Source organism: Prionailurus viverrinus, chromosome D1 (genome assembly GCF_022837055.1).
Source record: "Prionailurus viverrinus isolate Anna chromosome D1, UM_Priviv_1.0, whole genome shotgun sequence".
NCBI classification, from domain to species: domain Eukaryota; kingdom Metazoa; phylum Chordata; class Mammalia; order Carnivora; family Felidae; genus Prionailurus; species Prionailurus viverrinus.
Genome location: NC_062570.1, coordinates 74,107,187 through 74,133,143, shown reverse-complemented (window position 1 = coordinate 74,133,143; position 25,957 = coordinate 74,107,187). Strand labels below are relative to the sequence as shown.

The 25,957-nt window shown below is 44.9% G+C and overlaps 1 protein-coding gene across 10 annotated transcripts in view; it reads left to right on the top strand.

The window, feature by feature from the left end:
• SERGEF (secretion regulating guanine nucleotide exchange factor) overlaps positions 1-25,957 on the top strand; it is a 234,926-nt gene that overhangs the window by 176,505 nt on the left and 32,464 nt on the right. Inside the window, exon 11 of one of the 10 annotated variants that reach the window (XR_007156428.1) lies at positions 13,295-13,412. The exons of 8 other annotated variants lie outside the window; for them this stretch is intronic. The gene's annotated coding sequence lies outside the window, so the exon portion shown is untranslated. Of the gene's footprint in view, positions 1-13,294; positions 13,413-18,032; positions 18,115-25,957 lie in introns of all 10 variants that reach the window. One more of the 10 variants, XR_007156429.1, reaches the window with a different exon arrangement.

Here is a 25,957-nt window from a genome sequence, read left to right as displayed (position 1 = left end):
GAAGAGAAGGAGTAGCTCTGGTAGCTGGGCCTCACAAGGTAAATGGAATCGGAATTCATTGTGCCAAGACTGCCAAAAAGCAGGACATGAGGAAGTTGAGGCAGAGTATGTAGAGTTTGCTGTCAGAGTTCTCGAACAAGCAGTATGGGCAAACCTCAGTGAAACTGAAAAAAGAAGGAGACCCAGTGGAGATGTCTGGTGAGAAGCTGCTCAGTGAGCTCACAGAACACCTGCAGAAAGACCTGCCTCCCCTCAAGCCTCAGAACCTCTACCTTGCCTGTTGCCTACATTTAACCAGTGGAAAGTCTAAAGCTGGAAGGACAGAGGATCTTTCTGATATTCTAGTGAGGCAAGGGAATTGAGCTGCCTATGGAGAAGTCAGTAGCGGGAGGCTCTTCACTTTTTCAGTGACCAGAATGTTCCCTCTTGGGCAAAGAAAGACGCTATAAGGTATAGCAAGGCTTTAGCCAACTACTGAAGTTCTTCTTTATCTGTTGCTCTTCCCTTCTCTCCATCACAGCATGGGAACCCATACCTTGAAGCACTGTCCTTGATTAATTAATAAAGATTAATGCCCTATAGCAGTCCCCTAAGATAGAGGTGGTCAGAGGTAGGAGAGGGTGGAGAATACTGTTTTTGATTATGAAAACTTATATCCATTCTATATACCCACTTTAGTCTCCTAAATCTGTTCTTCTCCACACTGTACTATTATAAAAAATAATTTTCCAGTAGGCACATAAGATTGTCCTGAAAGAATTACCTAGCACATATGTATAAAATATGTCATGGGCATTTATACATATATATATATATATATATATATATATATATATATATATAATGCTTAATAGTAAATCATTCTGGGATGCCTGGGTTGCGTTGAGTTTCCGACTTCGGCTCAGGTCACGATCTCACGGTTCATGAGTTCCAGCCCTGCATCGGGCTCTGTTGCTGACAGCTCAGAGCCTGGAGCCTGCTTCGGATTCTGTGTCTCCCTCTCTCTCTGTCCCTTCCCTGCTCATGCTCTGTCTCTCAAAAATAAATAAACATTATTAAAAAAAAAGTAAATCATTCTGGATTTTTGAAAAATGACTTCAAGTCATTTGGCTGTAAGCCAGAGACCTGAGTCTGAAGCGTTGACTCTTGTGTGCCCTTGGGCTAGTCATGTTCCCTTTCCGCCCCTCTGCTCTCATGTCTGCAGAGTGCAGGTGATTGATTGATCAGTGGTTTTATTCACCTGGACTGTGAACTAGTTCTACCAAATCACTCAGGATAATTATTAAACGTACTGATTCCTGGGCCCACTTGCACATTTGTAGAATTGGGAATTGAGTGCTTGGAAATGTTTAGTTCTAATAATGTCCCAGGTGATGCAGCCAGGTTTTGAGTAGTTGTCTTCCGAGAACCCCTCTGGTTCTGATGTTTTAGAATCCTCTGCCTTCTCTCTCTCGCTCAGTTTCCTGATTTTGTCTTAGCCTTTTTGCCCTGGAACCTCCCTCACTATACTGCGACCCTCTCAGGAGCAGGGGCCCTATCTTGCCCATCTCTGTTTCCCTGGCATCCAGCACAATGCCAGGGAGGTGCTCAGTGAGCAGAAGGAGAGAACAAATGGCTTTCACGGCCTTGCTACCACTTATGCACATCCAAGTAATTTCCAGAATTCTTCCTGCAGACTCAGTCATTATAAATCCTCTGATTTCAGAATCTAACAAAACTGGATTTGAATCTCTGTTTCACGTATTACTGTGTCATTTAATCTCTTTAAAATACAGTTTCCTTCATTATAAAATAATAGCACATCTTGCTCACAATACTTGTGAGGATTAACTTACTGTATGAGAATGTGCATGTAAAAATGCTTGACATATAGCAGGAACTTATTTACTTTGTCTGCTTTCTTCCTTTACATGGCCAATGGTGAGTGACGGGAAGAGGGGGGACTCAGAAGAGTAGATCATGCCCAGGCTGGCTGAGAGGATGACATTTGGTGCTTTGTCATCTCCTGGCTTCCTGAGATCCTGAGGCTCCTGACTGAGGCCCAGGCAACTTAGGTGGATCCCTGCTTGCTTAGCTCTGGGCACCTTAGAATTCAGACTTAGAATCTCACTCCAGATACAGCATGTTCTTTCTCTTACTCTGCTATAGGGATGTAGAAAAAGAAGTAGCAAAAGAAATCCAAGGAAATATTATAGGTTTAAGTTCCCCATGCAGGCCTGGTGTCTGGGCTTATAGTGAGAAACCCAAGTTCATTCAGAGAGGTTAGCTCCTGGGGCCAGAGATCTTAGGGTTGGTTTTGTTAACACATCAGCTCCCCTCTCCACATACTCTGTGTTGGAACTGCCACAGCATGCTGCTTTTCATAAAAGTCTCTTTTTTTCAAACCAAGTCCAACTGTTTCAGCCCCAGAAAGGCAGCCAGATTAGCTCTCTTCTGGGAAAAATGGTAAATGATCACCCTCTCCCACCCCACAATGCCTCCAGCACCACACTAATCATGACAGCCACCCCTTACCCAGTGCCTACTGTGCTTGAATTTTCATGACATCACTGTGAGTAGGTATGAATAGCTCCATTTTACTGGGCAGCAGGTTGTAATTAAGCCTGTAGACTTTAGAGTCAGACTGAGGTGTAAATCCTAGCCCCACTGTGTTTTAGCCAGCCCCCTCTGAGTCTCAGTTTCTTTATCAGCAAAATAGAATTAATAATGTAGACCCCATAGTACTAGGAGGACTACATGAATACCACATGCATGGTGTATTAAAATAATTGTGCCAGTCATGTAAAATTACAAACTAGGATAAATGCTATGAGAGAAAGGGACAATCTGCCATGAGAGCATATAATAGGGATCCTGACCTATTTGCTGAGGAGCTAAGATCTGAAGGGTCTTTAGGAGTTTTTTAGGTGAAGGGAGTGGGTGGGGTAGAGGGAAAGCTTTCTAGGCAATATGTACCAGTATGGCCCCTAAGGTGAGAGGCAGCTTAGTGCTTCAGAGAATGGAAAGGCTCAATATGACTTGAGTGTGGAGAGTGGGGAAGAGTATAAGAGAAGAGCCTGGACAGGGAAATTAGGGCCTTGTTAAGGATTTTTTTTTTTTCTCTTTATTCTAACAGCATTGGGACCATCGGAGCATATGGAACAAAATACATGTGTTACACATGTGGATAGAGAGATGACTGATTTGGTATTTGCAAGAGATCTTTTTTTGTTGTTGTTTATTTATTTTGAAAGAGAGTAAAAGCAAGCACATGGGAGTGGGGGAGTGGCAGAGAGATAGAGAGAGAGGGAGAGAAGGAATCTTAAGCAGGCTCCACACTCAGCACGGAGCCCAACATGTGGCGCGATCTCACCAACCGTGAGATCGTGACCTGAGCCAAAATCAAGAGTCAGATGCTTAACTGACTGAGCCACCCAGGTGCCCCTACAAGAGATCTTTTCGACAGTGGTCTTGAGAATGGGTTGGAGGGTGCAAGAGTAGTTGTGGGGAGACCAGTTCAGAGGAAGCTCTGCATCTGTCCCAGTGAGAAATAATATTGGGTAGAGCTAGAGTAGTGATAGCAGAGATGAGGCAATGAGGGGGGTTGAGATATTTAGAAGGTAAATTGCAGGACTTGATGATCACTTGGCTATAGCTATGAGGAAAGGGTATAAAGAGTAACCACCAGGTTTCCTGCCATTCTAAGCTTAAAAAAACAAAAAAGGTGGAAGAAAACCTGGTTTGAGTAGAAAAATATTGATTTGAGAATTCGAACACACTGCACTTGAGCTGCCTTTTATGCATCCAAGTGTAAATGTTCCATGCCCAGGGCCGTCAACGGTAGAACACAATGGCCTTGGGATGCCTTTGGACAGTCTGACCCAGATCCAGCCTCTTTGGGGGTCAGGCTTGTTTTAGTCCAGTTGGTCTGAGGACTCAGGTTTGTTCCCCACCCCTCGTGGTTCTGTTTCCTTACCAGAATATCCTGAAAAGGGACACATGACAGAATTCAGCCTATAATGTCTGACCCATGAACAGTCTGGGGAGAGTCTGCTTTTTCAGGGGAAATAATTCAGATATTGATGCATGTTGTTTGAGGTGCTTTCTTCCCAGATCTCTGGGTGAAATACTCGTGTTTGATGTGTGTCCTTTTATTCATGTCTTTATTCATTTATTATTAAAATATTTGCTATTAATACATATCTATGATGTGGCAGGCACAATGCCAAGTCAGAAAGGACCCCTGGTTCTTTGGGAAGTGACATCCCCAGAACCCATTTGGCACTGCTGTTCTTGTGATCATAAAGATGCCAGCAGGAAGCTGCCCTTTCTCTGAATGCTAAATCTCCAGGATGCTGAGCTGCTGACTCTTATCAAGGGGGCATGTCCTTGAGTTCAGAGAGTTGGTTTGTCGGGGGCTCCCTGTGCAGCTACAAGTCCCAGGTCTGTATCTGGGCCTCCTGTCTTTTGCAGACTCCCTAGACAGTAACTATATCAATGCCAGTTTTTCACTTTGAATGGGGCTCAGCTGGGCAGTCTGAGCCCTACCACCCAGCCCACGCCTGTGCCATGTGTTCTGGTTTATTGTCTGAGAGCATCTCTTTGTGTCCCTGTGAGGGGAGAGAAGTGGCAAAGCAGGCTTTGTGTCCTCCCATGGAATGGTCGAGGAAGTTCAACCAGCGAGCAGGGCGGTTATGGGGGAGGGGAGCAGAGGAATGACTCATCCGGCCTTGGCACCGCGTGATTGGAGTTATGAATACCCGAGTGGAATAGATACATGCTCTAAGAACATGTTTGCCTTGTGAAAATCTAAACCCATGAGCTACATGAGTGATTACCATCATGAAGTGGAGCATGGTGTCCTTTTAAAAATCCTCTAGTGTATTTAATGTGCAGTGAGGGAGGGGAAGAACTATGCCAAGTCAGGCACTCAAGGAAAGCTGACATTCTTTGTGTCAGTGGAACAAAGAACTTCTTACAACTGGAGCAGATGGTGAGCCCCTGTTAGGGGAGATGTTCCTGCAGAGGGCTGACCATGTGTCAGGTGGGACAGAGAGACTGCTTCCCAGGGGTGGGATGGTAGGCTGAGAATTGCATCTCTGAGATTCTCTGGTTCTTGGCTTTGCCTTTCATCTTCACAAGTAAGTCTGTCAAGGACCTGAAGAGTCCTCGAGGTCAGAAGCACCTCAGCTAAATCCCAGCTCCACCTCTTCTAACTGTGTGATTTGGGCAAGATGCTCTCTGCATGTCCTTCTCCCAGCCTGCCAAACCAGGTCTATCGTACCTTGCAGAGGTGTGTATGTACCAGGGTCAAATGAGTTAAGCCTAGCAGCCAGCACCCCAGGATGTAAGAGGAGGAGAAGCCTGTGGGGCCGCTGATCAGCTGTCAGCTCTGTGGCGTGTGCACATGGCCTGGATCTGCATGCTCGGCTCAGAACGTTTGTTGCTCCCAGAACACATATGCAGGCCATGCGTCAGCTCACTGGCAGCCTGGGGTGGGCTGGGACATACTGTCCTGTTTCTGCCTGAGGAGACACCCGCTCAGCAAGCAGTTAGCCCACCTGGCTTAAGTTTCCCCGAAGAATTCACTCAGTCTTCTTTAAAGAAAATCCTGCCCGGTGCCTAAGGTGGCACATTGCTTGCAGTTTCACCCCTGAAGAATTCTGGCTGTGTCCCTTTATCATGCCAGCTCTCTCCTAAAGCTGATTTTATGAGGAGTTATTTTCCTAATGTTTTGGATACAGTCCTGCAGCATGTTTCTGATGGTGTTTTAGGGAGTTCACACTGCTTTTATCTTCCAGGGGAACATTAGCAAGCTATAGACTAGTCTTTGAATGGAACTGGTGCAGTCACTGTAAACTCAAGGCGATTTGCTGCCTGAAAAATCTTTGGCACCCCAGGCATCACTCTGGCTTCGTATGTCACCACGTAACATACTTGAATCATGCCAACCTGAAGATGCTCATCCCTGTTTGGGGTACCTGTCACAGAGATCATGGTTCCCAACTGCACACACAAGGCAGAGTTATGTTCATCGGTTATTTTCTCCTCTGGCATCCCTGTAGGCTCCATGGGGTGGCGTTCTTGGCCCCTGTATTCAGATTAAGAGAGCGTGGCTCTTGCAAGGTGCAGTAGTTTGTCTGAGGTCACACAGCTAATTATCAGCAAAGCTGTGTTTCAAATCCTGGTTTTCTAAGGGGCACTGACAGTGAAAACACCATCTAGCGTTTGCATCTCAGCTATGATGTTCGTGAGCTGTGTGACCTTGCACAAGCTAGTGATTAATATTATAAGTGGTTATTAATATTAACAGTAACATTTACAAAGCACCTGGTACAGTGTAGGTGCCCTCCACCACGTCTCCCTGCATCCTCACACTAGACTTGTGAGATAGGTTTTATTATCACCCATTTTACTGATAAGCAACCTGAAATTCAGAGAGCTAAAGTAACTTGTCTGAGCCTCAGTTTCTCTATAAAATGAGAATGTTGATACCTCCCTGGGAGGGCGATTGTGAGGACTGAATGAGATCATGCGGGTGCACTGCCTAGCTCAGAACCTGCCGTGGAGGAGGTGTGTGATCAGTGCTGCTTTGCTTTCTCTAGTTCCCCCTCTGAGGCTAATCCAGTGGTCTTTCCACTGCATTTCATTTAATGCATTTAGAAGCTGAGGTCATTCTGAAGTCCTCTCCCTAGCTTTCTTCATCACACTTCGCCAACCCCCAGAAGCTACTTCCAGTGTCTGATCTGAGCTCCCTGTCAGATACCGCCTGTTTAGTCTTATGCCAGTTCAGGAAACACCATCCTTCCCTGGCATGCTGCACCACACCCCTGACATTTGCTCCAGGGCTGTGTTCTGGAACGCTAAAGCCTACTCTGGCCTCTCCAGCCGCAGGGCTCTCCCCCGTCCTGACTTTCTCTAAGGTAAATACAGGTTGTTTTCCTTATTTTGGCATCCTGCCCAGATCTTTCAGGTTGTTATGTTGTTTCACAAGGGGTCACACATGGAAGTGACCTCAAATACAGGTCTCCTGACATCTAGCATCATGTCCTACAGCTTATCATAATTTAATGTTTAAGAGGAATATGCAGTAGGTCAGGGGAAAAACAGGAGACCTATCTTTGGGGATCCTCAGAAATGTAGTCATTTGACTTTCAATAAATATTTACTTATTCAGCACCTACTTTTGGCCAGACCCCGTATTAGATAGTAGCTATGGCAGTGAAGGAGGCAGGTCTGTCTTCCATGGAGCTCACGTTCTAGTGTAAGAGTGTTTTGTTTATAACAAAAACATAAATAAGTCAGTAGGATGATTTTATGTTTAAAGTGCCATGAACGGAATAAATAGAGCTCTGGGGTGGAGAGTTAACTAGAAGATATGTTACGCATGTTGGATAGGATAGTCAGGGAAAGAGTCCTTGAGGAGGTGATATTTTGAGCTGAGATCTCAAATGAAAAGCCAGGGCAAGAGCATTCCAGGCTGAGGGAGCAATGAAAATAAAGACCCAGAGGTGGATAGGGCCTGGCCATTCGAGGAGTAAAATGGAGATCAGGATGGCTGGGACACGGTGCGCCAGAGGGAGGAGCCATAAGGTCATAGAGCACAACCTAGATCATGTTGGGCCCTGGAGGCCACAGAGGAGTTTGGGGTTTTTTTCTAGAATCAGTGGGAAGTCATTGAAGGGCTTTAAGCAAGGGAGTAGTGTGATCTTAAAGAAAACTGAGGTGGCTAAGTGGAGAATGGATTGTAAAACGTGAACTGGGAAGCAGAGATACCAATTAAGATGCTGTTATAGGGGCACCTGGGTGGCTCAGTTGGTTGAGCATCCGACTTCGGCTCAGGTCATTATCTCACAGTTCGTGGGTTCTAGCCCTGTGCCGGGCTCTGTGCTGATCGCCCGGAACCCGGAGCCTGCTTCAGATTCTGTGTCTCCCTGTCTCTCCCCCTCCCCTGCTCGTGCTCTGTCTCTCTCTCTCTCTCTCAAAAATAAACATTAAAAAAAAAAAGATGCTGTTATAATAGCCCAGGAGAGCTGACAGTGGCCTGGATGAGGTTATGACAGTGGAAGCAGAAGCAGATAAATTTGTGATTATGTTGAAGTTAGGGCAACAGGGTATGAGGAAGAATTAGATGAGGTAATCCATTCTGCCCAATCTACTCAATACCCGATTAGTGTAGATCAAAGTGATACCTAGTTTCAGCTCCTAAACTGGGGGCAGGGGGAGGCCATCTGGCAGCAGGTAGACTTGACAGGTAACAGACCTGACTGCCGGCATGCGCCTCTGCAAGTTTGGGAGACTGTAGGCAGAAGCTACTTCTTGTATCTCGGAAAGACATCTTGGAGAAGTGAAAAAGGGAGACATTTTCAAAGAATTCATTCATTCAGTAGTCCTGTAGCAAGGGCCTTATCTGTGGCTGGTGTTCTACTTTTGGTGAATAAGATAGGGCTCTGCTCTTTAGGGCCTCCCCTCTTGGGAGAGGTAGAAATATAAATAGACAAATCTCAGTCTGTATAATGGCAAAGAGGACAAACAAGGGGGTGTGGGAACATGAAGGAAAAGGTTAACTTTTTATAGGGTAAGTAAGGGAAGGCTTCATAAAGAAACTTGGCATTAAAAGAGGTTAAGGAGACAACTATACTTCAATTACAATAGTCAAAATTACAAAATTACAAATAGTCAATTTGTACAAAATTATAAATAGTCAAAATAATACAACTAATGGCCAGGAACAACTCAGTTTATGAACATAAATACCTAATTATTCTCTACTAAAACAAGGTGGGGTGGGGTGTAGGGGTGGTAAGAAGAAAGAGCATTCCAGAAAAAAAGGAATAGCATTTGCAAAGGCCCGGAATCTGGAAGGAGAGGGGTGTATTCAAGAAATAGAAAGCACCTCTGTGTGGCTAGGGTATAGGGTGTGCAGGGCAGAGGTATAGGCTGGTGCCTAAGGTTATTGACTGCACTTTGAAGGGTCTTGTATGCCATGTTGACAGTGTTGGACTTAATCCTTAAAGCCAGGTGTAGTTGGTAGAAAGCAAATAGCTCCCCCATAGACCTCCAATCCATCAAGTCCCCATTTCCTACTGTATCTGGATGCAGCCTCAGAAACTCTCTGAACACAGGATCCCAGGCAGCCACTTCTAGTCAGCCAGAACTGGCAGAGGAGGAGGCCTACCCACCATTCCCAAAAGAAGATGCATCTGTATATGAGTTTAAAGAGGGAAGTGTTGGGGCGCCTGGGTGGCGCAGTCGGTTAAGCGTCCGACTTCAGCCAGGTCACGATCTTGCGGTCCGCGAGTTCGAGCCCCGCGTCGGGCTCTGGGCTGATGGCTCAGAGCCTGGAGCCTGCTTCCGATTCTGTGTCTCCCTCTCTCTCTGCCCCTCCCCCGTTCATGCTCTGTCTCTCTCTGTCCCAAAAATAAATAAACGTTGAAAAAAAATTTAAAAAAAAATAAAATAAAGAGGGAAGTGTTTAGGACCCAAAACTACCTTTTACAGTTGTCTCATCAGCTGCAAGCATAGGTTGGCTACCTTGTGTAAGACATGGTGGAGGACCCTAGAGGGAGAAGTAACAATCTAGTCTGAAGGAAGATATTTCTGAGTGTGGCCATGGTTGTATGAATTCCAAGGGGGCAGTGCTGAGGCAGAAAGTACTAGGCTTGCAAGGAATTCTAGTCCACTAACCCTTGAATGGATGCCCTTGACCTATAGGAAAGTGCAGTGCTCCAGCAAATGGAACGCTTTGTTGTTCAACTGACAGTGGTCCTTTCCCCAGGAAGCTGTCTTAAAGAGGCCATATAGCTCCTTTGAAGAAAATAAAATGTCCTGGGCCAAGGAACCAGGAAGTGACCATTAGTCTCAGAACTCAGTCATGGCTGTGATTGTCTATGCCGGTTCCATATCCCTGGCACCTAGCACAGGTCCTGAGTCAATGAATAGGGAAAAGAAAATAAGCAACCTACCAGCCAATCAAACGTGGATTCTAAGCCCAGCTCCTGCACCTCAATTTTGTCAGCTATGTAATGACCTGGTTGGTCTCCGCGGCCCTTTATTGTGCTGTCCTAGGATATGAGGATGATGCATAGAATGGTTCAGAGCAAGCCGAATCTCACTCATATTTCTGATATGCCACAAATACAATCAGAATAAAATATCAAAATTAAGCACTACTTTACAACATCTCAGATATGCCTTCTAAAAACAGAACCTGTGTCTGTTTCTGAGATGTGAAGAAAATGTATTAGGTTATGTTAAACAGCAAGATTGTCCCTTTTGTAGGAAAAAAAAAAAAAACAACATGAATTAAATCTTGTCTTCCTGACTGGGAATTTTAATTGGGATTTGAGTCAATTTGATCTAAATTTGAGCATCCATCTAAAGAACATTTATTGACATCTGCTGTGAGCAGGGCTTTGTGCTGGGCATGTGGGAGATAGGAGGATGAACAAGATACAAGATGAACAGGATCCTTCCAGGCAGAAACTGACAGTCTAGACATGGAAATAAAACATATACATACTTGACTGTGACCTTAGCTGGGAAGAGGATAAGCTGGGACAGGCCAGATCCAGGGCTAGGGGAAGTCAGAGAGAGAAATCCCTTCGGCTACATCATTTGGGCAAGAAGTCTGCCTTTTACCACACTGTGTAGAGCTGAGAATTCACGGAGCCACCATGGCCGTGAGGTTGTGCTCAGTGGCCGCCTGGATCTCCCAGTCAGCCTGCTGCCACCAAATTGAGTATCTTAGCCCAAGCTGTTGTTGGCAGGGAAAAATTATCTCAGGTGTTCAGCCCTTGGTTTTTATGAGCAACGGGTATGCTGCCTTGCCAAGCTTGGTGGCCCTTTCTATGGCTCACATCCTTGGAGTTGATTTCAAGAAAAAGTTGTTGACTTTAATAGGGATTTCTATTCTTTCTTTTTTAAGATTGGAAACTGTTTGCCTGTGTGACCCTTATTGCCTTGACTGCCACTGAAATTCAGGATCTTACTACAATGGGAGCATCTGCTTTCTGACATTTACCCAACAATGACTTGTCAAACCCTTCACTGTGCAGGGCCCTGTGCTAAGTGGGGAGCAGTCTCGCAAGGCCCTGCCCTCAAGGAGGGCAGAAGGCTGTGTGAGCCGGACCCAGGAAGAGCTGTAATACCAGCCGTGAGAGAGGGCCAGATGAAGGACCAGCAGTCAGAGGAGAGAGTTTGCTTTTGGGCTGGGGCATAAAAGGAAAACCTGAAAGAGATCTGTGTGATTTGGACCTTGAAAAATGTAGGGATCATCCACATTGAAACAGGTGTAGTAGGCTTTCTAAAATAATGTCAACAGCGCTGAGGAAGCAGAAAACTTCAGGCATGTTTAGAAAACTGGGAATAATTCAGTTTGACTCCAACAAAGGGAACATAAAGGGAAATATGGCTTTCCAAAAAGTGGGGCCTAAGTCAGTTCAAACTGCTTTAACAAGATAGCCTAGATTGGGTGGCTTAAAAAAAACCTTTATCTCTTATGGTTCTTGAGGCTAGAAATTCAAGATCAGAGTGCCAGCATGGTCAGGTTCTTGGTGAGAGCCCTCCTTCTGCTTCACAGATGGCCGTCTTCCTGCCATATCCTCACATGGCGGACAGCAGAAAAAGAGGAAGCAAAGCTTTCTTTTGTGTCTCTCTTTTTTTTAATGTTTATTTATTTTGAGAGAGAGAGAGAGAGAGAGAGAGAGAGAGAGAGAACGAACATGCACAGGAGGGGCAGAGAGAGGGAGAGAGAGAACCCTAAACAGCTTCTCGCTGTCAGCACAGATCCCGATGCAGGGCTTGATCTCCCGAACTGTGAGATCATGACCTGAGCCGAAATCAAGAGTCGGACACTTAACCAACTGAGCCTCCCAGATGCCCCTGCATTTCTTCTTCTTCTTCTTCTTCTTTTTTTTAATGCTTATTTTTGAGAGAGCGAGAAAGACAGAGTGTGAGCAGGGGAGGGGCAGAGAGAAAAGGAGACACAGAATATGAAGCAGGCTCCAGGCTCCGAGCTGTCAGCACAGAGCCTGACACTGACATGGGGCCCAAACTCAGTAACTGCAAGATCATGGTGAGGCTCAAACTCACTAACTGTGAGATCATGACCTCAGCCAAAGTCAACGCTTAACCAACTGAGCCACCCAGGCACCCCATCCTTGTGTTTCTTCTTATAAGGACACCAAGCCCATCATGAGGGCTCTACTCTGATGACCTAGTCACCTCCCACAGGCCCCACCTGCAAAAATCATCACACTGGGGATTAGAGTTTTTTTTTTTTTTTAATGAAATTTATTGTCAAATTGGTTTCCATACAATGGGGATTAGAGTTTTAATATATGAATTCTGGGGGGACAAAAACATTCAGTCCATGGTAAAGCCAGATCACAGAGGGCTTCCTTAAATGTTCCAGGGTGAGGTAATTAATATATTTAATTCTACAGGCCATAAGATGTCACTAATAGGATTTTATTGGAAAGGACTTTGGAGATGAGCCAGGCAGCCCTCTGTCGCACACATAAAGACTGAATCTCAAAAAGGGAAGTTAGTAACCCAAGGTCAGACAATAATCCATGATGGAGCTGGAGATGGAGCTAGGGCTAGAACCAGATCTTCTGAATTCAGATACAGTGATCTTTTACACTCCAGGATGAGATCCCATGCTCTGGGGAGATTAGTGAGTCTTTCTAGTGGAGGTAGATTGAGGGAAAAGGAAGGGCTAAATGGAGAGCCTTGGGAAGCATTTATATAAAGTTCAGAAGAAAGGTAACACCCGAGGTCTTTAATTAGGGCCGTGGCCATGGTGGTGGGGAAGGGCTGATGGGAGAGGCAAGGCAGGGGTCCAATCAGCAGGGTGTGAACGTGGAAGGCAGACCAGAGGAAGATGTCTACTTGTACTTTCTTTGGTTGCTGCTCTTTACTGGATTGTCCAATTGGATTCCTTTCGTTAAGCTACCTTGAAGTGGGAAAGAAAGGGTACAAATCCAAAATAAATATGTCACACGCATTCAGTATTTCCTAAGTCGAGCCTTTTTGTAATTTTTTTCTTCCCTTTTCCTTTTTTCTTTTTCTCTTTTTTTTTTTTTTTTTTTTTTTTTTTTTTTAGTCCCTCTGTCCTTTTCCAGAACCTGGCCTTCCAGGTCTTAAGTCTTCAGGAATGTGATCCACTTCTCAGCTACCAGCCTGGCTTTCCAGTTTTATGCATGGGATATGAGAACTGCCATCATTGTCCGAGTGTCTCTGGTTTTAGGTTTCCTGCCAGGCCCCGTGAAGGTGCAATCCGTATGACTTGCCTCTCATCCCATGACTCTAGGCTTGGAACCAAAGCCCTGAAACAACCTCCAACAGAGACTGAGCCCCATGATATGCCAGGCACCCGGCCCGAGGAAGGCACCAGGCTGAGCAGTCGTCATCTGGGGGCCTGGCCCCAGGTCTGTATACCCTGTGCCTCAGAACCTGGGGAGCATTACAATGCAGATTCCTGGGCTCTGTCTTACACCTCCTGAATCAGAATCTCTGGGGGCAGGAGGTCAGGACTATTTTTTGACAAGTGCCCCCACGTAATTCATATGTACCTAAAGTTTGAGACTCTGCCTTAGATCACTTAATTATTTTTCTGGGCTTCAGTTTCCTTGTTTGAAAATGGGGAAATTATGTATTCAGTTACTATGAAAATAGAGGAGCACTTTGGAAAAATGCTGAAAACTTTATATATATACATATATATGTATATAAAACTAATATATGTGTGTATGAATATGTATAATTACTATATATATATATTACCAAGCTGGCAGTCTTGGGGTCAAGAAAGTTTAAAACATTTCTCAAACAAAAATATACTGAAAACTGCTAAAAGGTCTGAGTGTTGACACTTGGAGCATATATGTTTACCAAGAGAATGAATATGTAAATGAATACCTCCAGGAAAGATAAACCTTGAAGTGAGGTCATTAAGCTTTCTCCTCAATATCTTCCACCTCATGCACTCAATCAGCATCATTCACTGGGTACCTAATATGTGTCAGTGTACTGTGCCAGGCTGGGAATATGGAGATAAATAAGACATGGTCCCTGACCTCAAAGGGTTGGAGATCAATATGGAAATGAGCATTCAGTGCAGTATGATAAGCACCAGCTCTGGGGGTGGGTTAGAGAGGCGGTTGTTAGTGCTTTGGCAACAATAGTAGAACCAGCTGTCAGGGAACGTGTCACCAAGGAGGTGACCCTGGAGCCGTATGCTGAACACAAGTGTGGTTTTTCCAAGAAGGAAAACATCTTTCACAGTCCTTGCCACTGGCTTCCTTCTTTCATTCCATCAAATTCTCTCATCAGTTTCCTCCCTTCCTCCTCCATCAAACCAGTCTCAGGGACCCAGTGGTCTTTGTCACTTCCTCCTTCCCCCTCCTAAAACCTGCCTTCACTCTAAGTCAAGACTTCAGTTTAGTCATAAACACTTTGGTTTAAAAAAAATGCCTTTTTTGTGTGTGGAGGGGTGCAGTTTACGTTGTTACCCCCTAAGTTTTCACCTGAAGTGATTTTAAGCTTTATGGGAGATTTGTTTGTTTGTAAATTTGCCTTTTACATCAGCCAGCTGATAGGAAAGGGGTTGTGCTTTGTTGGTTAGTTGGTTTTGGTGGGGAAGAGGATTGATGACAAGTGGTTTTCCCTAGCCTGTGTTATTTTACTAGATAAATAATCACTATTTGGCTTACCTGTAAAGAATCAAGGATTAACACATAGTCTAAGTTCAGTTGTAAAATGACGTTCTTTGTGTGTTAAGGTAGAACAACACTGGGTAAGGAATCAGAACTTAAACTGACATAGCCCTTCACCAAGTACCCTGACCATGTACATCCTTTCTACTCAAAAAGCGATCCGCAAACCATTGGCCAAGTCCTTGGCTGGCACTAATTAGAAATGCAGAACCTCAGGCTCGAGCTGAGATCTGCTGGGTCAGAATCTGTACTTTTTTTTTTAATTTTTTTAATGTTTTATTTATTTTTGAGAGAGAGTGTGAGTGGGGGAGAGTCAGAGAGAGAGGGAGACACAGAATCCGAAGTGGGCTCCAGGCTCTGAGCTGTCAGCACAGAGCCCAATGCGGGGCTTGAACTCATGAATGGTGAGATCAGACCTGAGCCGAAGTCAGATGCTTGACTGACAGAGCCACCCAGGCACCCCGAGAATCTGTATTTTTAACAAGATTCCCTGGCAATTCATTTGACATTAAAGTTTAAAAAAAAAACCATGAAAATAGTGACTTATCCCCATTGATTAAGACAGTAAAGTCCAGAGATTGAGGAACTTACCCAAGATCACATAACAAGCCCTGCTCTGTTCAATTCTAAGTTCAGTGCTGTCTGCTGTACAGCTGGGCTTCTTTGTGTCATATTAATTAAAGAACACTTTAGTGGTTCATGGTCAGTGAAGAGGGGGAACAATGACAGTTTTTCAAAGTACAAGTGCATCTTCTTGAGAGCTGTAGGGAACAATGAAAGTCTAAGGGAGCTTTGACTGTATGCCAGGCACTTGGACAAGTGTGCATTACAGGTAGCCTTGTCTCCATTTTACAGATGGTAAGAAATCTTTGCATTTTCCCCGGTGTTACCAACCTGTAGGGACTCTTAGCAGAAGTTGAAGGTGATATCAAGGTCTGATACTAGGACTTCCTGTGTCAGAGGTCAAGGAACCAGAGATGTTGTGAGCACTTTTTTTTAATCCTTAAAGTAAGATCCAATTCCTGTATAAAGCCAGCTTCTTCCTTGACTAGTCAGGTTTGGTGGCTTCCTACTCTTTCCAAAGTCAGGAATTCAAGTTTCGGTCACTTGGAACTCCTCATGATTTATGAACAACTCTGTCTCATAGAGTAAAAGAGGTTTTCCCAAAGAGGAAAAAATAGCTTAAAGAAGGCCTTGAAGAATCAAGATGACAAAATGTATTATTTATAAGGACCTAAAATAAGTGCCGGATCCTCCACTCAAAGTGAGCAGGCAACAGCCAAGTGCCGTTGTGGAGTGGAGCCCAGCGACTCCAGCTAGATCCATGTAGCAGGGCTGGTCAGCCACGGCCCCACTCAGTATTCCAGGGGTCCTTCTCGGGAAGTGGCTCCTGCTGCCGATACAGGGCAGCCTGTGTAGCTCCTATGAATGGGTCCCAATTACAAATGAGTACAACAGATCAGCTGAATGAGGAGATTGCTTGAAAGAGAATGGGAGAAAGGCAGTGCAGTGAGAGTCTGTGGGTATGAAACATACACACACACACACACACACACACACACACACACACACCATTTATAGGATTATATGGAGTTCCTGACTTAATAACCCAAGGACACAGGTATGTACTGGGAGTAAGGAGGAGGCCAGGCAGAACAGGAGTAGATGCGGAGTATCTCAACCTTGCCTTCGCTGGCCCCTGGTTCCCTAATGGAGCGTGCAGCTGCTAGTGATGCTGTCTGTGCAGAGTAGGCCCTACTGCGTCCAAGAAACAGCCACTTCTTGCTGCATTACAGATCTCTTTTTACTCAAGGCTTGGCTCATCATTCCTGAAGAGCTTAACAATAGTTTCTCTGTTTTAAGAGAATGTTTACAAACACCTCTCCTGCACACAGCTCTCCTGCTCTTGGAAGCAAACTCAGGGTCAGCAAGTCTACATTTTGGCCAGTGGGAAGGAAGCAGAGTTAGTGCCTAGGAATCTCTGATCAACAGCTGGCATTACAGAAAACCCATTTCCCTGCCACTCATCCCTTGACTCTGCCATAAGACCTTTGTTACCTGGGTGCTTATGATACTGACTTAGACCTGAGGACCATATCCCAAATCCATTTGTCCATAGAGAGCAAGATTCAGTGGCAGGAGGGAGGTCACTGAAAAATAGAAGGTGATGCCAAGGGATTTCTGAAGAAACACAGGCAGTCATGAGATTATATTCTGGCTTCAGAGTGCCTACGAGTTTGCTTTTGCCAATGGGACAATGGGCTGGGATTTGAACCGAACCCATAGCCTTCAGAACCTCTCACTTGTTTCTACTCCTTCCTCTTCTCCTTCCTCTTCTCTTCGTCTCTTCTGGGATGTGGTGACTACACTGAGGAGGGTTGGGGGGAGATGCTTTCAGTAGCTCTTGCTGTATCTGGAACTTGCTTTGTGTTCTCTGCCGGCTGCTGGCCTCCTCCCAGCCATGAGAGCTGGCTGTGATCCATGGGTCCTGATACCGTTCCCTGGTAGCATCAACTTGTATTTCCACTGCTTCTAATCTCGAAGGTCTTCTAGTTTCCTCTTACTGGAATGGTTACCCCTGGAGTACAGGGCACCCATTCAGTAGGGTTGGATTCACCTTCATGCCCTGGCAGTGCAGGCAGCCTTCAAGAAGATGAGCATCTGACCTTCCTACACTCCACACCCCAATTTGGAATAATAAGATTAAAAGAAATCAATTTAAAGATTTTTTTAAAGTTTATTTATTTTTGAGAGAGAGAGAGAGACAGAGCGCAAGCAGGGGAGGGCAGAGAGAGAGGGAGACACAGAATCCGAAGCGGGCTCCAGGCTCTGAGCTGTCAGCATGGAACCCGACGTGGGTTTGAACTCACAAACCATGAGATCATGACCTGACCCGAAGTCAGGCGCTTAACTGACTAACCCACCCAGGTGCCCCTTATCAGCATTTTAAAATCCAGGTAGCTACTTAATATGTGAGTGAGAGGCAGCATGGTATAGAAGGACATGGTATTTTGAACCGGTTTGGCTCATATTCCATTTCTACTACTTTCTAGCTGTGTGATCCTGGACTAGTCACCTGATCTCTCCAAGTAAGAAATGCCTTGGGGCGCCTGGGTGGCTCAGTCGGTTAAGCGGCCGACTTCGGCTTAGGTCATGATCTCACAGTCCGTGAGTTCGAGCCCCACGTCAGGCTCTGTGCTGACAGCTCAGAGCCTAGAGCCTGTTTCAGATTCTGTGTCTCCCTCTCTCTGACCCTCCCCTGTTCATGCTCTGTCTCTCCCTGTCTCAAAAATAAAAAAAATGTTAAAAAAGTTTTTTGTTTTTTTTTTAAAGAAATGCCTTGAAGAGCCCTACTGGAGAATAAAGACAATGCAGAGAAAGTGCCTACATACATGATGTGCTTGACTACTAGTGGGTAATATCATTATTCTGAAAACCGGAGGTTTTTAAACTTACGCTTAAGAATACCTGGGTTCTTTCCTGTGATTTCCATCATATATAGGTTTTAAACCACTCACTACCCTGGTTTTTATATTTACCACTACTACTACTATTACAACTGTTATTGTGGTTAAATACACATAATAGAATTTACCATTTTAATCATTTTCACTGTACACTTCAGTGGCATTAAGCACATGACATTGTTGTGCAACCATCTCCACCACCCCTCTCCGGAACTTTGTCATCTTCCCATACTGAAACTCTACGCATTAAATGATAACTCCCTATTCCCCGCTTTTCCCAGCCTGGTCATTCTCTTTTCAGTAACATGCTCCAGGTTCTTCAGTGTCTTTCTTCCCATTCAATAGGGGTTGGAAGGGGCCTTTTGGTAGGGTTTTCTTCGAGTTCTGCAAACTCCCACTGGGGAGCCTGGGAGTTAAAGGTCTGTGCCATTTGCAGCAAACTTTGGGGATTGCAGACGGTTACAAAAAAGATGGCAATACAGCTGCTTTGCATAGGATGGATCTGCAAAGAGCCTTCCAAGGACTGGTACATTTCTTCTAAAAATATCCAAGGATGCGGCTTGGCATAGCTTTGGGGAGAAACCAACAGTTTTTAAATTCTTCAATAGCATCTACCTCATGGTGAAGATTAAATGAAAGAATTTGTGTTGAGTTAGTATAATACAGTGCCTGGCACAGATAAGACCTTTATATGTAGGCTGTTGTTACTGTTATTGTGCTGTGCCAGAGACATTATGTATCATGTTTTGGTATTTAGTCCCCACAATAGATAGATATCATCTTCATTTTACATGAGGAAACTACTGCTCTGAGATGTTAACACTCCCAAAATGACCAAGCCTATAAGTAGCAGAGTAGCAGAGTGGGGATTCAAACCCGTACTCTTTCTCCTATAAGAGGCCACCTGTTGTGGTATACCAAGAAAGGAACTCTATGGGTGAGTCATATTGACTTCATTCTCAGCATTTCATTTTTCCACCTGCCCTGGCCTTTCTCTGGATTACTTTCTTCTTGCTATTTCTTCATAAAGACATGTACCTAATGTCCAGAGCTTTCTGGATTTACCAGTCCCAAGTCTTTGCACCATTTTGAAGTGATCACTCAATAAACTCTCTGCTCTAGAAAAAGAAACTGAAACGTGTACAGAGCATGGAACTCTCTGGCTTTATTGGATGAGTATCTAAGAATTAATGAATTGTGTATGGAATTTAGAGCAGTCATTGTGGTTTTGGTGAGAATAGGGTGCTTTCCAGGATATTTAAGTCACCCAGAAGCACTGGGTGGAGTTGGTTCAGAAAAGAAAATGCTTACATTTAACTTCCGTGAGTGACTAGGATTCATTCTTTTTTCAGAAAACAAGGCCACATCACTCTGTTTTGCTCTTCATCATGGCTCCTAAGAAACTCAAAGTCAATTTGAATGCTTAGGCACACACAGCATGTATATGAATTACCAGGGCTGGCATATTTGGATATTCCTCCTTGTCATGGTTTTAAATTTCCATCTCTCTTCTACTTAGTGTATTATAGGAATTGCCCTTTGGGAAGTGATAAGCTTAGAGTAAGACAGTCAGTAAAGATTCTAAGTGCTTAGAGGTCAGGGACCATGTTTGTTTATCATAGTGTCCCCAGTACATAGCCCAATATCTGGAATGTGGTAGTTGCTGAATAAATGTCTTTAAGTTGAAAAAATGAAAGCTATTACTGAACCAGCATTCAAAATAACTTAAAGCATGGCATCTTTGGCACTTTTGTTTGGACTTCCAGCTCCCAATCTTATCAAGGTGGAAGCTTTAGACTTCCTTAGACTTTGGAGGTCTACCAGCAAGGAACTGTGTGTGCCTGCAAGTAACAGACACCAGAAATAGAAATGACTTAAACAGAAATCAGTTTTCTCTCACCATTATGGACTTGAATGGTGTGTGCCCAAATTCATAGGTTGAAGCCCTTACCCCCAATATGATATATTTGGAGATAGGGCCCATAAGAGGATGATAAAGGTTAAGTGAGGTCATAAGGATGGCATCTTCATCTAATAGGACAGGTGTCCTTCTAGAAGAGGAAGAGACACCAGAGATCACTCTCCCTTCATGTGGGCGCAATGGAAAGGCATTCTGCAAGCCAGGAAGAGAGGGTTCACCAGAAACCAACCCTGACAGCATCTTGATTTTGGACTTCTAGCTTCCAGAAATGTGAGAAAATACATTTATCTTCTTTGAGCCACCTAGTCTATACTATTTTGTTATGGCAGACTGAGGAAACTGATATACTCATATATGAGAAGACTGGTGATATTTAGTCCAAGGCTGGTGTAGTAGCTGTGTGAATACCAGGGGCCCGAGTTCTTTCTATCTCTCTATTTCACTTTCCTTCGTGCAGGCTTTCTTCTCCAAGGTTTTCTCATGGTCCAAGATAGCTGCTAGGGTTCTGGCTGTCACATCCCTAGTCAGGCAGGATGCAGGTAGAGGGAGAAAGGACAGAAAGTGGCCCTATTAGGGTACTGTCCCTGAGGTGATACCCAGCCATGTCCCCCACAACTCATTGGCCAGAACCTAGCTACATAGCCACACCTAATCGTAATGAAGGCTGGGAAATTAGTCTTTTAGCTGGACACATAGCTTCCCTGAGTGAAATCTGGGGACAATGGCTCTTGAGTAGATAACCGGTAGTCTCTGCCTTGAGAAGCATGAGCACTTTGGGGAATGAGAAATCTGGAAAGGACCTTCTCACACAACAACAGTCCTGCTCCTCAGAGCCTGTGAGCCCCCACCAGTACCATGTGGAGATGGCTCTTGTTGTCTGCAGAGTAACCCCAGCCCCTGCTTGGCTGGAGGGAACCACTCAGTTTGTTCTCAGCCACCCTGCCAACCTTTTCTTCCCCATTCACCAGCACTTTGTCCCCAGCCCTGTTCCCTGAGTATGCCTGCACTCACCTGCCTTACTATTTCCCTCTGCCTGAACTATGCCCTGTGCCCTTTGACACCCCAGTATCTTATCCATCCTTTCAGACCCACCCAAACTCTTCCTCCTGAAAACACCTGAGGTGGCATAGAGTGCTTCCTATCCTAGATTCCTGTGCACTTTGCCTGTGTGTCTATTTTAATATCCATTCTGAGCTTCTTGCAGTTAAGTTATGTAGGATATTGTCTCTACTTTCGTGTATGGTTGAAAATTTCTGTAATAAGTTTTTCATGTGTGCCTGCCTCAGGGCAGGGATGGCATCATCTTGTTGCCATAGTACCAGGATTTTTACAAGTATTTATTGGGTACCTACTAAGGGTCAAGCATTCTGCTTGACCCTAGGGATATAGCAATGAGCAAAACTGTCCCTGAACTCATGATGCCTGCTAACCTGGGGACACAGGAGCAGCAGACGTTAGGCAACAAATTGATAAATACATAAAACATTGACAAATGTATAATTGCAAATTGTGAGAAATACTGTCAAGGAAAAAACAGGATGCAATGAGAGAGGAAAGCAAAGGGACATATTTTAGATGGTATGTCACATAGACCAGAATTTAAATTCCTGCTCCCCCCATATAGAATAATTCCACACAATTTATGTAGATACTCCCCCATTAAGGAGCTGGAACTTAACTTCCCATTCCCCAAGTGTGGGCTCTGCTCAGTGACTTACTTCCAAAGAGTAGAGGCTGGGAGCGCCGGGGAGGGGCAGTGGAAGGGCACAGAACTTTACAGTGAAGAAACCCAGCAAACATTTCGAGGCCAGGTCATCAAAGTTAGCAGCATCAGTGATAAACTGTGTTGATTGATATTATGTACCTGGTATATGACACGATGAGGTGGGCACTTCACCTCTGTGAATCCCAGCCTAACCATGAGTAAAACGTCAGAAAAAAACACACTGAGGAGCATTCCACAAAATGCCTGGCTAGTACCTCTAAAGCAGTCAAGGCCAGCAAGCACAGGGAAAATTGGAAGCACTGTAACATACCCAAGGAGCCTAAGGGGAAACGAGAGCTGAACATAATGTGGTGTCCTAGATGGCGTCCTGGAGCAGAAGTCAGTAGGGGAAAACTCACAAAATCTAAACAGAGCGTATCATTTAGTTAATAACGGTGGCCCTTCGTTGTGACAGATTGGCCACTGTTAACGTAAGATGTTAACAATAAGAAGGCCCCCCCTATTGGAGGAGAGGCATTTGGGAGCTATGCTCTCTTTTCAACTTCTCTGTAAATCTCACACTATTCTAAAATTAAAACTTGATTAAAATAAGTCCCTGCTCTCCTGCTCCCTGGCTTATATGAGTTGGGCGTGTCACTTCACCGCTCTGGCCTCAGTTGACTATAGGATGGGGGAGACGGCACCCTCACTGCAGGATGGAGAAGAGGCTTCAGGGCGACGGTGTGTGGCAGCACTTTGGAAACGGCGTGCCCACAGTACTGCTCAGCGTGCAGATTCCCCTCCTGCCCCTATAGTTCTGCACACAGGAAGGCACTCCAGAGGCTTCCCCAGAGGCTGCTGTGCCGTGGCACCCAGCAGGGCCCTGCCCTCACCCCTCTGGAGTGCCTTTATAGCCAGGCTTCTGTGCAGGAAACGTCCCCCTCACTTCTCTTGACAGCTTGCTCTGAGGGACTAAGACTGCTTTTTTATTTTCGTATTTCACTTGATTTCTACCCTCCCCACCCCCCCTTGAATTTAGTGTTTCTCTTCAGGAATCAGCATATGATTCAAACCGCCAGTTCTAAATTTAGTATTGCCTGTGATATGGAGAATGCATTTAGTGCTGCCTGGGATATGTATTTGGAAATAATGGTTTTATTTATCCACATCCAGTAATTCTGACTGCCTGCTGGGTTCTTTCAGGAAAGAGTTTGTCATCTCTTTTCCTCCTAATGATGAAATGTTGCCTGCTCAGGTCCCAGAGGCCCAACCCGAGCCAGAGGCTGGTGACTTGAGTCTCTGTTTAATTAAACAATATCATCCCCAGGATTCTGCAGTCATGAGCTCTTTCCAAGGCTTCTGTTTAGAAGGAATTTGGAAACAAGGTCTAGAAATGACTTAAGGACTCTTTAGAGCTTGTAAGCTTATTTCTGGGTGCCAGCATGATAAGATTTGCCCCTTTTTCAGAGAGTTGCCCCTTCTGTGCTAGAATATATGAAAGAAGGAGGTAGTTCCACATGTATAGAGCATGTGACTGTACTTTGGGTGCTGAGGATGCAGAAGTAAATCACATACAGCCCTGCCCTCTGAGAACTACAGTTCATTCATTTATTCAAAGAAATGTATTGAGCCTCTACCGTGTACCTGACACCATGCTGATCATTAGGGTTGCAATAGTGACCCTTTGTCATTAGACAAAGTCCCACTCCCCAAAAGCCTGCATTCTTTTTTTTTTTTAGTTTATTTATTTATTTATTTTGAGAGAGACAGAGACAGCGTGAGTGGGGGAGGGGCAGAGAGAGAGGGAGAGAGAGAATCCCAAGCAGGCTCCGCATTGTCAGCACAGAGCCCAGTGTGGGGCTTGAACCCACGAAACCATGAGATCATAACCTGAGCTGAAACCAAGAGCTGGACACTTAACTGACTGAGCCACCAAGGCGCCCTGGAGCCTGCATTCTTATACATGTGTTTTGTACACATGTATAAGACACAAAGCAGGAGATAAGGGGTCATATGTGATACGTTAGGGAGATAGTGTGTGTTCGTTTCCCAGGACTGCAGTAATAAAATACCACAGAGGGGCTTACAACAGATTCATTCTCTCCCAGTTCTGTCTGAAAACAAGGTGATGGCAGGACCATGCTCCCTCCAGAGGCTCTAGGAAAGAAACCGCCCTTGCCTTTTCTGTCTTCTGATGGCTCCAGGTGTTTTGGACTTGTGGCTGCAGAACCCCAGTCTCTGCCTCTGTCTTCACATTGCCTTCTCCTGTGTGCCTGTGTCTCCTATCTGACTCTCATAAGGACATCTGTCATTGGATTTAGGGCCCACCTGGATATCCCAGATGATCTCATCTCAAGGCCCTTAACTTAGTTACATGGTTACATCTGCAAAGACTGTAGGGGAGAACGGGTCCTTTGCTTCTTCCACCTTGGGATGGCTTCTGGCATTCCTTGACTTGTGGCCACATCATCCCAGGTTTTGCCTCCAAGGTCACATTGCCTTCTCCTCTTTTCTCTGTATGTCAGAAGCCCCTCTGCCTTTCTCTTAAAAGGATATTTGTGATGGTGCTCAGGGTCCATATAGATAATCCAGGACCATTTTCTTGTCTTACGATCCTTAATCACATCTGTAAAGACTCTTTTTCCAAATAAAGTCACATTCACAGGTTCTGGGTAGGGGGGTGAGTTAAGATATGGATATATCTTTTGGAGGGTCATTGTTTAACCCACCACACAGTGCAAGATTGTGTAGCCTTTGGATATTCACCCTGTGAGGTAGGTTGTATTCCCGTTTTCCACATGAGGGCATTAAGGCTCAAAGAAATTAAGTGCTTTACCCAAGGGCATTCAAAAAGGAAGTAGCAGAATCAGGGATAGATACCAGGAATTGTTGACTTTGAAGCCCATTCTTTTCCTCCCATAGCTCCTGACCAACTAGATTTTGAGGCATCTGTCCTTTGGTTGAAAACACCAGTGGCCATGGGAAAACCACACTTGGCTTTACCAGCATTAAGATCTGGTGGGAACTAGTCAAGTGTTAGCTGTAAGCAGGCTGCTGTGGAAATGGACAGGAAGTTTGGGAGAGGGAGGGGAGAGCGGGGTGGGGGCTGCTAATGAAGAGAGGGGGCCTAGAAGCAGGGTCAGGGTGGGGTATGTACTAAACAAGGGAAATAACACCTAAAGGAGAAGTGGCCGTGCTTTGCCATGTCAGTTTTGCATAGTTCCTTCTCTGGTTCTTTGACGTCTGAGGGGCCCCTGTGCTCACCTGCATCTGGGGAAACCTGGCCAGAGACTCTGGTACAAGCTGGGGGGCCTGAGAATGTCTAGGGAAGGGCTCTCTGGTTTGTGTCAGCTGTTCCCCCGACATTTCCTGAACCTTGTGGTCCTTACCCTGGAGGCAGAGTGGCCAAATAGAAAAGCATAGAAAGCCAAATCCCACTCTGCCTCTCTTTCACTGTGTGACCTTGGATGAGGTATACTTTACCTTTCCAAGCCTGTGTTTTCTTGTAAAAAAAAACTTTTTAATGTTTATTTATTTTTGAGAGACAGAGCAGGAGTGGGACAGGGGCAGAAAGAGAGGGAGACACAGGATCTGAAGTGGGCTCCAGGCTCTGAGCTGTCAGCACATGAGCCCGAGCTCGAACACACGAACCATGAGATCATTATTTGAGCCGAAGTCATATGCTCAACTGACTGAGCCACCCAGGCGCCCCACCAAGCCTGTGTTTTCTTATGTGGAAAAATATGGATTTTTTTTCTTTGAGATTTAAAGGAGATTAAAAAGCCCAAAATATAATAGAGTCAGTAAATGTTACTTCCATTGCTTCAAAAGGCCCACTTTCTGGGCCAGAGCAGTGGCTCTCAAACTGTAGACTCTGGCACTTAGAATCCAGAGTATGAACAAAACCCCCAAATCCCTACGTACACCTACAAGTAGCACTGTTTTCAAATACACATAGATGGTATCATATTGACTCAGATACAGTTAAGTTTAAAAGCTTTACTGAATCCATAGTGACTTTTTGTTATTAAATGTTGCTTTGATCAGTGTATATGGAAAGATCCTGAAATTCTCTGGTATTGAAAAGGAATCTTCATACTCAGATATGTTGGCCAGCACTGCTATAGCATGGGAGACAGGTATAAAATGACCAGTCATATTGTGG